The sequence below is a fragment of the Mauremys reevesii genome, linkage group 10, assembly GCF_016161935.1.
Source record: "Mauremys reevesii isolate NIE-2019 linkage group 10, ASM1616193v1, whole genome shotgun sequence".
NCBI classification, from domain to species: domain Eukaryota; kingdom Metazoa; phylum Chordata; order Testudines; family Geoemydidae; genus Mauremys; species Mauremys reevesii.
In genome coordinates, this window is record NC_052632.1 from 31673824 (window position 1) to 31688786 (window position 14963).

Sequence of the window (14963 nt, forward strand, 5' to 3'; positions counted from 1 at the left end):
CTGCCTGGGCTGTTCTATAGCTCTCCCCAGGACTGCAGTAATTGTGTCACCAACATCCCCATCCTCACCGCGGCGGAAGCCACCATGTAAGTGGCACCAAAAGGTTGATACTATCTGCCCTCACCCTGCAAAACGGTCAATGCTGCAATGTAATAGATTTCTCTTTTAGGTTCCCAAAGTCTGCAAAATATCAATAAAAAGTGGCTGGTTTTTGTTTTGGGTGGTGGTGGGTTAATCTGCCCCCCCCCATCATACAGTGGCCTTGGACGCACATGTGCATTGCCTACTATCTGAATCATAGAATCATAGAATATCAGGGTTGGAAGGGACCTCAGGAAGTCATCTAGTCCAATCCCCTGCTCAAAGCAGGACCAATCCCCAACTAAATCATTCCAGCCAGGGCTTTGTCAAGCCTGACCTTAAAAACCTCTAAGAAAGTAGATTCCACCACCTCCTGAGGTAACCCATTCCAGTGCTTCACCACCCTCCTAGTGAAATATTTTTTCCTAATATCCAACCTAAACCTCCCCCACTGCAACTTGAGACCATTACACCTTGTTCTGTCATCTGCTACCACTGAGAACAGTCTAGATCCATCCTCTTTGGATCCCCTTTCAGGTAGTTGAAAGCAGCTATCAAATCGCCCCTCATTCTTCTCTTCTGCAGACTAAACAATCCCAGTTCCCTCAACCTCTCCTCATAAGTCATGTGCTCCAGCCCCCTAATCATTTTTGTTGCCCTCCGCTGGACTCTTTCCAATTTTTCCACATCCTTCTTGTAGTGTGGGGCCCAAAACTGGACACAGTACTCTAGATGAGGCCTCACCAATGTCAAGTAGAGGGGAATGATCATGTCCCTCAATCTTCTGGCAATGCCCCTACTTATACAGCCCAAAATGCCATTATCCTTCTTGGCAACAAGGGCACACTGTTGACTCATATCCAGCTTCTCGTCCACTGTACCTGTCCTCCTCTGCACTTCCGTGCTCTCCTCTGCCTGGCTCCATTCCCTTCCCTCGGCCGCCAGCCCCCTGCCTGCAGGCCAGTGGCATAGCTAGGAATGGAGATTTGGGTGATAGGCACAGCCTGACATTGCCCACCCACCCGAAAGTCAGGGCCCACCCAAATTTCCACTCCTAGCTCTGTTACTGTCACAAATATTGTTCTGGTTAGCAAAAACTTTGAAGACTCCACAGGTTCCATTTTCCTGAATCAAGTACAAAGCCCATTCTCCCAGACACTGAGCATATAGTTAAACCAGAGTCCAATTTCAGACTGATAATAATGGGCCATATTTTCAAAATCATAAGCACACAACTGCATGTGTTCACACTTGAATTAGGCCAATGTTTGTTTTTAATCTCATTCCTCATGCATCTGTAGATGGGTGTGGATACAACATTGGGTTTGCAGAAACCATAGATATTTGCATGCCTATGGCAGGTATACACAGATTTGTAAATTTATTCCAATGTATCATTTCATCATAAGCAAAAAAATCTTGAATTCCTAATCAAAATCCTCTGCTCAATTGTTTTCAATAATTTGGATTTTAGTTTACAAATAAATCTTCTAATCAACTGCTGTTTACCTCCTCAGGGTATATACTTTCTCCCCACTCTCTCTGGATAGCACTCAGAGGCTTTGAATGCCATGCTGCAGAAGACATTTTAGCAGCAAAATCTTCTTTCGTGGTAGACTCCTCAAGTGGCTTTGGACTTGCCTGTGGATCTGTCACATGACTATTTTGTTGATGGGCTTTTCCTGGATACCATTTTCTATTGGCTTGTCTCAGATTTTGAGGGACACGCATTTGTAACAATCTGGATTTCTATCCATCAGAAAACTTGTATGTAAAGTTCCTGTATGTCGATTTCACCTATGAGTACTGTACCCACATTTATTCTACATGTTACACTTTGTTTTGTATTTCTTTGGGTTGAGAACTTGTTGGACAGGTTTTAGCAGAGTTTATAAACACCTTAGCAACACAGTAGACAGACCCTTAAACAATCAAAGCTGTAATAAAGGTCACATTTGCCTTTGCTACCTTATGTTTTATCAACTTATCCTTGTCCTGCATTTTTTTTTTGTTCCAGATCATTCATATTTGATGTGAGGGATACTTGACCTTTTAACACATATTAATTCTTTATTCTGCATCACAAACACATTCTCCAACATCCTTCTTTCTAAAGACTCATTAATAGCTGAATTGACTGAACTTTGTCATCTATTAATAAGGCTTTAAAGAGGCTTCCGACCAGTACATGTACTCTGCTGTGTTGTTTCATAAATTATTCAGTGCTACAGCTCTTCCATCATCCATCTCTGGTTGGCTCTATTCCTCCTTTTCTGATGAGTTCTTGACTTATGAATTGAATTGCCATAAATTTTGTCTTGCATGTCACACTCTAAAATTAATTAATTAATTATGTGGATTTTTGTCCAATATGCTTTGTTATGCTGTAATGGTCAAGGTTTTCTTCCAAACTTTCATATAGTAATCATAATCTTCTGTAAGCACTGGGAGGTTATCAAATACTATATATTTTACCTGCTGATAACCTTACGGGGTATATCTAGTCAAGTAAATTGTATGTACCAGCAACCATGCACCCAAGTGCAGACCCAAACCCTGATGCCTAACCATAATTTTCTAAGGCTGATGCATTTAACATATAGCAGAATGTTACTAATAATTTGTCTGAAGAACCAAATAACCTGTTAAAGCCTTGACAGAAATGTTGACTTATGACATTAAAATGATATTAGCTGCTTAGATATAATAAGTCGACTTTGACAAATACTGTTTGCAGGAATGTTTCGTGAGCACGCTCGTACTCACAAACATTCACAACCAATACTGTGAGAGTATGCATCTTTGATCCCACAAATGGCTGGCCTACTAATGGACTGCTATGGCTCAAGTGGTATACACATATGCCTTTAGCACTATGGGTCTCAGGTTCAAAATCCAGCATGAACACAAGTGGGGTTTGGTACACAAAGCAGCAGTAGTCATGCTATTTTAATGGATAGGATTAAAAGGGAGAAGAGAAGTCATTCTACATCAGTGTTTCTCAAACTGGGGCCGCCGCTTGTGTAGGGAAAGCCCCCGGCGTGCCGGGCCAGTTTGTTTACCTGCTCCGTCCGCAGGTCCGGCCAATCGCAGCTCCCACTGGCCGCGGTTCGCTGCTCCAGGCCAATGGGAGCTGCTGGAAGCAGGGTGGGCCGAGGGATGTACTGGCCGCTGCTTCCTGCAGCCCCCATGGGCCTGGAGAAGCAAACCGCGGCCAGTGAGAGCCGCAATCGGCCGGACCTGCGGACAGGGCAGGTAAACAAACAGGCCCGGCCCGCCGGGGGCTTTCCCTACACAAGCGGTGGCCCCAGTTTGAGAAACACTGTTCTACATGCTTATATCAGTATGTGCACAAACATTGACTTCAGCAGAGATTAGAGAGACAAAGTGGGAGAGATAATATCTTTTATTGGACCAACTTCTGTTGGTGAGAGAGACAAGCTTTTGAGCTAACTTGAGAGTTCAAGCTGTATAAGCTCGAAAGCTTGTCTTTCTTACCAACAGAAGAGTCCACTTCCAAAGCAGAAGTGTCAATAATTATGTCTTGTGTAAAACTTTAGGGGAGCAAGGGAAGGGTGTTCTGAACCTTAACTTTTGTTTTCCAGTGCAACAACACTGACAATGTTACCACTGTGTGTTTTATCTGTAGCTGCTGCTATTGTGGTCTTCAGGAGCACCCCCTCCACATCCTTGGAACGCCTGAACCAGATGAGGAGGAGAAAACAGAGGACTTGGGATGATATTCAGTGGGATCCTGCAAGCCAGTGCTGTATGACACCATGATCAAAGGGCCTAGAAGGTAAACATTGCAGTCTATATGGAGAAAGAAAGAGCAGGCAGGAGAAAGTCCCAGGGGTCCCAGTAGGAAAAGAAGAGAGAGATGCACCAGGACATAATGGGGCTTATCCAGCAGCAAACACAGATGCTGCAGACTCGTCTGGTCGTACAGGTTCAACAACCACAGACACATCCCTTTGCAGTCCAGGGACAACTCCATTACAGCACCTCCCTTCAGCCCCACCCTCTCAACATTTAATGTGGCATCAGAAGCCACTTTCCTCTCCCAACCACTCCACACTAGGGAATGATAAGGGCAACATAGCTTCACTTAAAGGGACCTGTGAAACACATGGTTGCTGTACATGTAGCTAAAATGGACACGAATTTTCTTTCCCTTTCTTAAATTCTGTTCCATTAATATATAAAGTTGTAATGTACTTGCTTTAATTGAACAGATTTTTGCACTGGTTTTGTTACTGAATAAAATTCTATTTGGAAAATATTTTATCTTTATAATTCCCAACACATGCTGTAGAGTGCCTAGCGGTTCTCAAAGCACCCACTTACTTGTTACTTTACAGTGTGACTCAACTCATAGGATCAGTGTAATAATAATGAATGTACAGCAAGCACCGCAAAATTAATCGGTGCGTTGACAGTGTTATATTCATAGATGTGCACCAAGTACCACACAATTCCTAACAGAGCCCAAACCAGCAGGGCCAGGTAGAGCACAGTACACCACAGTGCATTACTGTGGCTCACTGTTAAAGTGCTCTTTCAAAGTGTCCCGGAGCTGTATTGGTCCGTACTGAGCTCTGATAATGGCTTGTTGTTCAAACCATGGTTCAAACTCAGCAGAAAGCCGCTCCACCTCTGCCCTCTACCTATCAGCAACTTTCCCCTCTGTGCTTCATGAACATTGTGCAGGATGCAGCAGGCAGCTACAACAATTGGGATGTCCTCTCCCCGAGATTCAATCTGGTGAGTAAACAGTGCTGGTGTCCCTTCAATCTACCAGAAGCTCATTCAGCTGTCATTCTGCACCTGCTGAATGTTTGTAGTTGAATCTTTCCTTGGTGCTGTCAAGCTGGCTGGTGTACAACTTCATGGGAGGGGAGTAGGTTGGACAGCAAGAAGGTCTGTGTGGATTCATGGGATTTTTTAAAGAGGCACAAAAGTTATGGGATCTAGATGACATAGGGTAGAAACAGTTGCACTCTGGCAAGCTGAGCCCGTGCTCCTAGTCACTCTTGTGCAACTCATTTCTGCCTCACCAAGCATTGCCAAAACAGTGTGCTGGATGATGGTGGGCTTCAGACTGGGGTACTACCCATGTTGCACTGTGCTGTGCATTAATACAAGCACTCCTGGTAAGTATGTGCAGCACTGAAGCAAGCAGCCAAGTATGCAGGCACACGAGCAATATACTAACTGCAGCAGCTTTATGCTGACATCACTTGTGTCAGCCAAAGTTTGTAGTTCAAACAGGGCCTTGATTTGATGATTATTCAGAGTATTACATTCAAAATGGCTGACACAAACTTTGCCCCAAATATTTACGTGACTAAGTAATTTCAAAATTCTTTTTCCAGAAGTATTATTGCAAACAAGAACTCACTCATATAATTGTTTGTGTGAAGTGAATAGAAGATACTGTGAATACCATCAAAGAAAACGCACAATTTATTTGAACAAATGGTCATGAATGCTTTTTCCAGTATTAACTAACTCACCATTAATAATAGTTTCACTATGCACTAATACAGACCTTTGAAATCCTCTTGATTCTAATGTGCTTCTTCAGAGCACAGGACAAAATGGAACATGTTCCTTTAGACTCACACAGACTCGACAGTTTTATTTCCACTATAAAATAACGTACAACTGTGACCTGAGAGGATCCTTATGAAAATTTGAAATAAATTTTAAAACAGCTGTTTAATACATGAAAACTCCTATAGCAGATTTGCCGCAAAGCCCTTTAATAGCACTTTCACTCCAATGACATATTACCTCTAAGGCACCAGAAGTCAGGATTCCCTCATTGAAGCTGATGAATGACTACAACTATGAGCCTGAAAAATTGGTCTCCATTGGAGATGTTACAGTTCAAATAGCCCTCAATACTTTCTCCAAGGGCATAATCAAGAAGGTCAGGATAATAAGAGATTACCCTTCATAAGAGAAAAACTTTCATTTTTTTCTAAGAATGAGTTTTAGTGTTTTCTATAATGCCAAAACCCAAAAATAAACTGCCCCCCACCCTCCAACAACAACCCACTAGCCTTCAAAATGTGAGAACGTGAAAAAAATGGAAAAGAGAAGAGGCAGCCAGGCATGTGGCAGAGAATTCAAGATAAAAGTAATTAATTAATTAAGTAAAGCAGTTACAATTTCTTAGCATGCTTGAACCACAACATTTTCAGACTTCTTTGCCTGGTTATTAGATTTATCAATCCCCAAATGTGATGATTCATGCTGTTATTTCAGAGACGTTTTGTTGTTATTTCAAAGGACCCCCCCTCAGACAGCTTCTCCAACTTTTCTCTTTTGTTTGTTGTGGAATCAAGTACAAAAGAAAGTACACTGATTTGTATTATGGTAACCATAGGGGGCCCCATTCTGCTAGGCGTTGTAGGAGATAGTCGCTACTTTGAAAAGTTTAGAGTCTAACTAGAGAAATGGCAGGAGGGGAACCAGAAGCACACAGAGGCAAGGATAGAAGCCTGCTGTCCCAAGTCCTTATCCATAGATGCACACTTCCTTCCCAGCTAGAAATCTATTACAAACATATGAACTTTCTAATAGAATAGAAAAGCAAGAAAGTTTGAAATTTTTCAGCTTTTGATTGGCTAAAGGTAATAAAGGTAATAATTGGAGATATACCAATCTCCTAGAACTGGAAGGGACCTTGAAAGGTCATCCAGTCCAGCCCCCTGCCTTCACCAGCAGCACCAATTTTTGCCCCAGATCCCTAAAGCTAAAGCATACAGCGGCTTTAAATCAACCTTGTAAAGTTGTCATGAGAATTCAACATCTCAGACACTTTATTCAGACTCCTTTTGCCATGTTGATGGTAAAAACATTTAATGGTATTTTACTTGCTCATCAAAAAATTACTCACCCAGGTGAATGATTGATTAAAATTTTGCAAAGCAGATTTAAATATTTGTCCTCTTTTATCCCAACACATTCAGTCATTTACAGCCTGTTCCAAAGACAAGGGAAAGCTTTCCATATTCTTCAATTGTTTTTTACCACTGTACCTTTCAAAACAATACCCTCAACCCACAAACAAACATGCTAATGTACCCATTACACTGATCTATTTACACCTTATTGTAGGTCTCGCTGCCTCCAAGTGACAAGGCATCTGCTCATTTTCCATCGAACATTGTGAAGTGGCCATGAATGGGTTACTTTTTAAGGCAACTTTTCCAGAAGCTTCTAGGACAGGTATTCCTTTAATTCTTGCCCAGATTCTTAGGGCCAGATTCTCAAGGCTTGACATGGACCCTTTGGACTATGCATATGGCATCTCGAATTGGCCAGCAGAAATTGCCCATCTGAGGGTAACACTCTACTAGTAAATACATACTGCAGCTGGACTCTGCAACTCTCCTGCTTTCTGGCATAGGAAGTGTGCTGAGGATATAGCAGGGCAGGGAGAATCTCCCTTTGCACTAAGCAAATCCAGTACTGTCATGGGGTAAATTACAGTTCCTGGAGCCAATGACAGAATTAGAAACTGCCCAGTAGTACTCCAGGTGGTGTTGGGGCCAGACCTGGACCTGAGAATCAGGAAGCTGGGAGTGGATTCCTGATAGCCCAAGGAGTGCCTTAGCACAGGAGATAACTTGTCTCATTATTTCCTGACTCAGTATTTTCAGTTCTCCAAAACAAAATACCATTGCTCCCCTGCCATACCCTCCTGCCCCCAAATGACCACAATTCATCTGTTGAATGTGCACAACTAGATGCTGCGCCCCTTCTAAGCCTGTCAATGGGACTTTGAGTCTAAGCAGGAAAACTGCACTGGAAAAAACATTCCCTCCTGCAACTTCCCTCCATTGATAGAGCTCACACTCCAACGTTATTATACTCTGGGTTGTGCATCCACTATGCCATCCTACGCAAAAAATAAACAAATGTGGTACATGCAAGTTTCAACATAAATCAAAATGCTTAATTTGGAGGGGTGGGGAATTCTCATGTTTCAACCACTTTCCTGATATAGAGAAAAAATATGGAAACAAAAACAAAAAAACAACTCAAAGAACAGCAAAAGAAAGTGTTTACAAGGGGGAAAATAGCACAAAATCTGATCTGACACATTTATCCCCTTCCTGTACTGATGGGTAGGAGTCAGATGACCTTCCCTTGACAGCATTTGCCAGGCAATAAAGAAAGGAGAAACTGTCAGATTTTTTCATGACTCTTTGCCAGACAGTTATGATAGTGAAATTGATCATGTCCCTTCCCCAGTCTGTGTTTATAAATCTCAGTCAGGAGTTAAGATAACACTGACATCTAGTCTTCCGTTGTGTAATAGTGGTAGTCTTACTCTGCGAACACTAGAAACTGGAACTAGGCTTCCAAGAGATATAGGCAATGACTGGCAAGGCAGATAGAGGGGTATCTCATTCCAGACAAGTCCCACTTGCCCACTATAGTCTGTTGCTCTTTTACTGTGCTTCAGTCTAATTGGAAAGAGCTAGTCCCTCAGAGCAGGGATCCTATCTTCGTATTTGTTTATAAAGCATCATGTGCACTTATGTGGCTAACCAAATAATAAGGCAGTTGTGTTGTCAAAGGGTGTTTGGGATATTTGTGGCTTATAGTCCAAGTTTGTCACAGCTCACTATTTTAATGTAGATGCATAAAATGTCGTATTGCTCTATTTATACTGGCAATTGTTTTAAATTACAGAATTCAGTATGTATAGTACAGTGCTTAGCTTATAGGAGCTGACTATTGCCTTACATTCCAGAACAGTACCATTTAAAACAGACATGAATACATTAAACCTTTCACCTACATTTACAGTGAATCTAAAATACGATCACAATTTAATACCCCTTTCACAAGCTCAGGCCATCCTGATTCCATTGGGGATAGCACAAATTTCAAGTTATGACAGATGACTTTCTTGCAGTCATACAGACTATTTCTTTTCATTCTACTTTCAAAAGTTTATTCTTTACCTCATTACCCCTTCTTGAGTAGTTTGGAGTTTAAGCTATGATACTCTGGCACCCCTTATTCACCACTGCCATATAATTAGGATATGTTCCCCAGGAGAATTTCACCCACCGCCCATGGCCTTAAGAATCTGCCAGCCTGTTTATCACTCAGAGTGAGAATTTGCTAATTCAGCTAGTATATTCAGATCAGTTTGTGTTTTTGTTTATTTACTAGGTAATCTGCTTTGATCTGTTTGCTATCACCTATAATCACTTAAAATCTATCTTTTGTAGTTAATACACTTATTTTATGTTTTAATCCAAACCAGTGTGTGTTTGACTAAGTCTGGGGAAAATCTCAGCTTGGTTACCACAAGTGTGCATGGTCCTCTTCACACTGAGGGAGAGGCGGACCAGGTATTAAACCATATACTGGCCAGATTTGACCAGGGCAGGATGGTACTGCTCCGGGGTCCTAGCGTGGGAGGCTGGTGGTTACAGTGCCTGCATGTAACTGCAGCTGGGTGTGTCCCTACCTGTGTGTATGCTGGTGAAAAAGCAAGCTTGGAGGGCTTTGCAGCTTGTCACAGCAGCACATTGTGAGCGAGAGGGAGCCCAGGCTGGTGGGTCAGAGGGCTCAGTGATACCCCAATTCCAGGTGGCACCCTGGGGACAACCCTTCACATACACCTCCACCATTCTTGCTTCTGGGTTTCTGGCTTTGAAAGACTGCTCTGAGGAGCCAGCCCTAGGCCCCTGGGCTGGGGAAAAGAAGGACCATGTCATAAAAGTTGGGAGAAGTGTCGGCCCGATGCTCACTCTATGGTTTCCCTGCCATGCTGTTCAACTAGCAGCAGAAAAGTAACAAGTAACCAACAGCTTGCTGTCCAAACCGCCACCACAGAAACCTCAGAGATAATAAGTACAGTGAATTAGTTCCAGATTGCCTCTGCTAACCATGCACATGGTAAAATAGAGAACAGTTGGGAAACAATGCAGAAATGGGGGGAGCAGGGTGAGAAAAAGAGCTCAAATATCTAGGAGCTAAGGCCATTACCAGACTTCCAGTCATCCCTGGATTTATTTTCTATTACACCAATATCCTGATATACACTCACTATGCAGCAATGAGAGCTTAGCACTTCAGTGCCAAGGTATGACCTTTGTCCTCATGAGCTCCTTTCCTCTCCATACACAGGCTATACACCTTGTGATACAACTCTTCCTTCCATTCCTCATTAGCCTGTTAGTTTCTCTCTCTGGGTTTTATGGTTATGGTCTGCCACGTCTTCATTTTTTGTATGAGATCGTCCATATGGCCCCCATCTCCATATAACTGATTTTTTAAGGGGGGAGAGGGGAAGGAGAAGAAAATCCATCCCTCCAGCACATCAGTGAGGGTTTGTGAGTGTTTCTGCTGCAGCAAAGTTTCTTCTCTGATAGGTGCATCTTGGTTGAAAACGACATCCTTTTTCTCTGGTGGTTTTCTTAAGAATTTATGTGAGCCATTCCAGAGAGGTCAATTTATATTTCTGAATGCTGACATGCAGCAGGAATATGCTACTGAATTTCAAGTGTGATTACAAATGTATGTTTGATGAGCTATACATGCCATTTGTTCTACAAATAAACACCCTCGGTGGTTGCAAAAGCAATAGGATTATTTCATATGTGCCATGATGTCTACAAAATTGCTTACACTGGGATGAAAAAAACAATGCATACATTTCTAAAGTTATTTAATTTCAAAATAATATATACCACCAAGATTTCAGGGTGGAATTAAGTTGTACTTATCAGTAGAAAGATGTTAGCTATATTTGTGAAGTGTTTACAGTGTAGTGAGTACTTTAGAAATAAAAATACCTGCTCAGGGTCTCTGTCCTAAAGAGTTTACAACTGAAATGGACACACACAAAAATGCAGGAAATGGGGTGGAAACAGATTAAGAGAACCTCCTCCTCCCCCAGTTTGTCATATGTGATCGGCCAAGTTACATAAGAGCTGCAGGATCAGGTCCATGAATTTCACCAATGCAGTATCTTAGAGAAAAATTCTATTCCATCACAATGCACAAAATATCCATGTTCACAATACATATTGCTTTACTAGCACTTTGATGACTGAACCTTGAAGACAAGGTTCTTGACTCAGAGATTCTACAGATACATCTTGCAGAGTTTAGATAATAGTTTAGATAATAGCATGACATTTAGTAATCCTAAATATTATTAATCCCAGTGATTTCAAGTGTTATTTGAATCTTTATGAAGAATGTTGAATGAATTAAGTATGTGTATATTATCAGCATTTTATAAACAAATCAAAAAGTTCTCTTCGCTCAGGAATTTCAGCTACTAAATTTATTTCAGTTTAAAAATCTAATCTATTGCAATGAAATATAACCCAGAAATAATTTATTAGAGAGAAATTGGCAGTCACCAGATTCTAAACTTTACTCAGAAGAATTATTTTATACAGTATATACAATATATACAATATATATTATGTATATTGAATATTGTATATATTCCTGACCTATAGCAGAATTTTGTATTGCAAAATCTAGAATCATTACTTGAATTATATATATATTCCAAGCTAAACTAGCATCTTGTTATGAGTAGCTGCAAATGAAATGGAACAAACAGTGGCTAGAGGCATGCTGTGCTCTGCATAATACTCTTCTTGTCTATTGTTTTGCTTACATACAGATTCATCTTGAATCTAGTTAGCTAATAATTAAAGCTCTGCAACATTCACAATTTTTTTCAGAGATGAGCTGCAATACCCACCAATTTATGTCACATGCTTTCACTTTACCGAAAATATGCTTTATTTCCCATTATTATAAAATGGATAGTTCATAATGTATTTTTGCATTTCAAGTATTCAGACATGTTTGTTTATTGTTATATGTATTTGGTGCAAAAGACATTTATTCTTGAAAAAATGCGTCCATTTTTACCTCTAGAGTTGGCCAATTCATGAAATATTAGTTAGTTTGATTTTTTTGAGAATTTGCACATCAGCACTATTGCAAAATTTTCCCAATTGAATCATTTGTGAATTAACATGAAAAACCTTTGAATTCTGAGTAGCATTTTGTTATGAATAATTCACACCACTCCTCTGAACTTGCTATTAGACTGACATTTCTTTAATTCCTTTTATTATACTCTCAGTCATACTAAACATAAACCAAAAATGTTACGGTGTCTTTCCTAAGGGTTAGCTTATTAATGATATTGCATTGATTTTATATTTGTAATTCCAAATATGGACTTTCATTATATTTTAATGGTAAGAAAAGTCCCTCCATCTTTTAAAAGTCAACATTTAAAATGAAATAAAAATCAACTGGAACTTATTTCTAAGTGCAAACTAAATGTTCTTGTTATGTACAATTCAACAACAGAAAATTAAGACTGACACCTTTATCTCATATAAAGTCAGAGGGTAATAAAAAGAGGAGGGCGGTGGTTTTCAAAGATCAGCTGAAATACAGTTGTGTTAAGTATGGATGGAAAGTGAAAATGAAGAGCTAAGTTTCACAAAAAGGCAAAACCTGGCTGAGTTTTTCAGCCTTAAAGCAGCACGCACAGTTGCTTAATGCTGTGAGGCTGGGAGCTAAATGTCAAAGGACAAGTTCTGCTTGTGTGATATACTTTTTGTTTGCAGCCAGGATTGGAACGAGAAAGTGCCAAAATACTAGGAGAAAAAAGTTTTTCTAAGAATGACAGGAAGCACTGAAAATAACTCAGAAAGCCAGTTTTATACCCCAGTTTTACAGGCTTAAATGTGTTGAATACTTTAATTAGATATTGTATCGAACCCTATGAATGCTCAAACCAAACCTATCTCCCAACCTTTGGAAGTTCCCCCTCCCTAGTGATCAGCAAAATCTTGGAAAGAGTTTCAAGCTAAATTTGTTTCTAAGGCTCATTCTCTTCCCCATCTTTGTTGTAGGGTGAAGTTCCATTTCAGATTTTTATTTGGTGAAATATCAGGAATTTTTCCAGTTCATGCATAGTTTTCATTAATAAAACAAAACACAAAGATTTCACCCTGCCAGCTTATGAGCACCTTCCTGTTCTACTCCAAATTTAAAATGTCAGCCAATCACAGGCTAAAGCATTATCACTGAAGTCTGGGTTCAGAACCACAGCTGGGCTTCAGGGCCACCTGCCAAATTTTTAAGTGGCATTATGTAAGCAGAATTTTCACAGTGAATTAACACTTGCAAATTCATTGTGTGCGAAGCCATGGAAAGTAAAACTCATATTATTCCATGTAGGGATGGGCTACACAATTCAGATAAAGAACCCCACATTTTCTCCAAGTATCCAAACTGAGCCTTTTAAAAGGTGATACATTTATTTTTTGCAGTTTTTTTACTCGTTTCTGCACTTCTGAGTTCAGTCAGTACAAGTGTGAGAAAGACTTCACATAGTAAGAGGACCAAAAAAGTGCCACCATGGCTAAACAAATTAAAAGAAATTGTTAGAGGGGGAAAAAAGGCATCCTTTAAAAATTGGAAATGAAATCATACTGAGGAATATTAAAAGGAGCATAAACTCTGGCAAGTCACATGTAAAAGTATAATTAGGCAGGCCAAAAAAGAATTTGAAGAGTAGCTAACCAAAGATTCAAAAACTAACAGCAAATTTTTTGTTAAATATATCAGAAGCAGGAAGACTGACAAACAGCCAGCGGGACCACTGGATGATCAAGGTGCTAAAGGAGCACTCAAGGAAGATAAGGCCATTGTGGAGATGCTAAATGAATGATTTGCATCAGTCTTCATTGCAGAGGATGTGAGGGAGATTCCCATACATGAGCCATTCTTTTTAAGTGACAAATCTGAGGAATTGTCCCCGATTGAAGCACGAGTAGAGGAGATTTTGGAACAAATTTATAAATTAAACAGTAATAAATCACCAGGACCTCATGGTATTCACTCAAGAATTCTGAATGAACTGAAATATGAAATTACAGAACTACTAACTATGGTATATAACCTATCGTTTAAATCAGCTTCTGTAGCACATGACTGGAGGATAGCTAATGTGATGCCAATTGTTTTTAAAAAGGCTTCAGAGACAATACAAGATACAAAATTACTCAAGATAGTTAAATCCAAACCAGACTGAGAAGAGTTAAAAAAGGATCTCACAAAACTGAGTGACTGGGCAACAAAATGGCAGATGAAATTCAGTGTTGATAGATGCAACATTGGAAAACAATCTCAATTATACATACAAAATGATGGGGTCTAACTTAGCTGTTACCACTCAAGAAAGAGGTCTTGGAGTCTCTGTGGATAATTCTCTGAAAATATCCACTCAATGTGCAGCAGCAGTCAAAAGAGCTAACAATGTTAGGAACCATTAGGAAAGGGATAGATAATAAAAAAATGATCATAATGTCACTATATAAATCCATGGTATGCCTACACCTGGAATGCGGCATGCAGATTTGGTCACCCAAAAAGATACATTAGAAATGGAATAGATATAGAGAAGGGCAACAAAAATGATTAAGGATAATGTACAGCTTCTGTATGAGGAGAGATTAAAAAGACTGGGTCCTTCCAGCTTGGAAGGGAGAAGACTAAGAAGGGATATGATAGAGGTCTATAAAATCACAAGTGGTGTGGAGGAAGCAAATAAGGAAGTGTTATTTACCCCTTTATATAACGCTGGAACCAAGGGTCACTCAATTAATTTAATACACTACAGGTTTAAAAAAAAAGTAATTATTCACACAACACACAGTCAACCTGTGGAACTCATTACCAGGGGATGTTGTGAAGGCCAAAACTATTATGGGATTATTAAAGGGGACTAGATAAATTCATGGAGGATAGGTCCACCAATGGCTGTTAGCCCAGATGGTCAGGCATGCATCCCTATG